Raw genomic sequence first — 2,900 nt, forward strand, 5'->3', positions numbered from 1 at the left:
TACAAACACTGTCACTTGAGCACCGTGAAAATATTTGGGAAAAGTACTTCATGCATCTTTTGTCTACTCATCTGCTTTCCAAAAACATTAACATAGCCCATATAAAACCGTAGTTTTCTCTATACTTTTGTATTAGTATGAAACTTAATTTCTGGTATTGAGGGAAAATCATTGGCTGAAGCTATTACGGAACAGGGTGCTGAAAAGAATATTTGGACGGAAGATGTGTGAAATAATAGGAAGTTGGAGGGAATTCCACAATGAGGAACTTTATGACTTGTACTCTCCGCCAAGTAGAACTCGTATAACTCGTGTAACTAGATCGACAATGTTAAGGAGAATGAGCTAGCCATGGCATTTCGCACGCACAGAGGTTAAAAGGAATGCATACAGGATTTTGATGGGAAAGCCAGAAGGAAGGAGATCATTAGGAAGACCAAGAACTAAGAGGGAGGTTAATATTAATACAAGTATGGGCCTTACAGAAATATGATGGGTTGGCATTGAGTGGATTCTTTTGGCTCTGAATAAGGACCTGTGTGACATGCTCTTGTGAGCACAGTAATAAACCTTCGGGTTCCATAAAGTGTTTGTACATTCTTAAGCAGCTTACTGACTGACGGCTTCTCAAGAAAGACTCGGCCCCATGAAGTTAGTTAGTACTTATTATGCATTTTGTTCCAGTCTCTCATAATTTACTCCCTTTTAGATTAAAATATCTCCTTCAGCGGGTTTCTTCTTACTAGTGTGGGATGTCGTTAGATGAAGAGACAACCACTTGTTGAACTGTTCTAAAATATTTATTATAGTTGCACAGTATACACAGACGCACTTCGGTTTGAAAAATTGAAGACTAATACGTTGTAATATTGTAGCGTGTTTCGCTACTGAAGACGACGTTCGGATTGTAAGATTTGAGGCTTTCACGGCGGTGACTATGAAGAAAGCAGTCTTCTGGGATTTGAAACCGTGTATATGTGGTGTTAACCGACGTTCCGGAGGAACGTATAGCCTCCATCTTCAGGGTAGAAGAAAAAAATATAAGAAATCTGCAAGCTAAGAGACCGTGAGAACCGGTAAAAGCAGGGCGATACGTTCCTCCGAAACGTCGGTTAACACCACATATACACGGTGCCAAATCCCAGAAAACTGCTTTCTTCAACTTTCGGATTGTTAATTTGTTTATTTAACAACCTACAAGTCGTAGCTACAAATACTTATGACTCTGTGACGGGTTTACACACTTTACAAACCTTACTCACAAATCTCTTCACACTATCACGATTAGCTTCTCGAGCCGCCAAAGGGTGTTCGACTGCCGAAGTGATTGGAGTTCGTCGTCGCTGTCCTGCGATGCGGCCAATGAGATGTAGGACGGTGGCGCAGTGACGGACTCGACGCGGGAGAGAGCGTCGGCAACAACGTTGTCCTGTTCAGAGATGTGTCGGATGTCAGTTGTGAATTGTGCTATGAAATCCAGGTGGTTGAATTTCCTTGCGATCATTTGTCCCGTTCCTGCTGGAAGGCATAAGTGATAGGTTTCTGGTCTGTGAAGATGCTGAAGTGGCGCGCTTCCAGCATATGGGGGGAAATTCTTTACGGCTTTGTAGATGACCAGCAGCTCGCGGTCATATGCACTGTATTTTTGCTGGGCCGGGTTGAGTTTCTTTGAGAAGAATGACAAATTTCAACGATACCAAAGAAGGCAAAGATCGATTATATTTATTAGGCCTCCATCAAGGTCAATAGTTAGGTGCCACAAAATTGAAAAACTTCATGCACAACTCAAACAAGCTGCATTAGCAGCAAAGGCTCGTAACATCACAGGAACAACTCCCTTGTACAAAGCTCTAGGTCCTTCTTCTTTCATCAAGGTTTCGAAGACATCTCGGATCCCATTAGGAAACGTGCCCTCTGGAGCTGTCTGCAGTCTACTCTTCAGCACATCTGCAGGCATTGCTACCAGCCAGTTAGCAATGCCAGCACTTCCTCCTGCAACGATAGTGCTCAGGGCTCCTATCTCACCACTTTCTGAATGCTGTCTAAGAATTCTCAGAACTAATCCCAATGTCAAGAAATACACGCCGCTAGCCGGCACATCTCTCAGCAAGGTGGCAAAGGTTCCCTTATACATGCTCCTAATGCCTCCATCTTTATAGAGTTGTGTTATAGCATCAACTGGACCAGCATATTTGGAAGGAGCAGTACCACCTTGCTGAATCTGAAGCAAGCACTTAATACGTTCTCCTGGCGCCATTATAGAAGTAGTAAAGATTCCTGAGAAGGCCCCAGCAAGAAACAGCTGTGTCAGAGTCAATTCATCTTCAGGAGACTTCATTTGCATTCGTCTTCCAACTCCAAACCCCATGAAGCTAATTGCAAATATTGGTGAAAATCCTGCAGTTGGTGCACTCATTCCTTTATACAACCCCAAAATTCCTTCTCTTTTGAATATCTTCTTGGCACAGTCCCATGTCCCTGTATATGCTGCAGCTTTACAAGGAGCAGGTTTGGGCATAGTCTGCAGTCACACCTTGATCGTGTCGAAGGGATGTCCTGCAACAACCGTACATACTCCACCAAACCCAACAGATAAGAAATGTTTTACAGGATTTACATAATCTTTCTCAGACATGTTTATTCAGCCACTTGTTGAATTGTTCTATAACATGTATTATATTTTGAATTGTTTCATTTTTGGTCCGTTACACTATCAATCACAAAGTCAATAGAAAGTCCGTCGAGTGTAACAATTTTTAGGTTACTTCTTTATCACTTCTGCCTTACATGTTTCGGTTTAATACAACCATCATCAGAGGCACATAGTACAATCATGAAAACACTGTCGTTGTTTAAGATGTACACAGTTTTGTTTGCTGCGTGAACGCTGCTATAATATG

At 42.2% G+C, this 2,900-nt stretch overlaps 1 pseudogene; it reads right to left on the reverse strand.

Annotated features, from left to right (window-relative positions):
- Positions 1-1,742: 1,742 nt before the first annotated feature.
- On the reverse strand, positions 1,743-2,635 carry LOC111865376 (annotated as a pseudogene).
- Between the last annotated feature and the right edge of the window lie 265 nt (positions 2,636-2,900).

Source organism: Cryptotermes secundus, unplaced genomic scaffold (assembly GCF_002891405.2).
Source record: "Cryptotermes secundus unplaced genomic scaffold, Csec_1.0 scaffold164, whole genome shotgun sequence".
NCBI lineage: Eukaryota > Metazoa > Arthropoda > Insecta > Blattodea > Kalotermitidae > Cryptotermes > Cryptotermes secundus.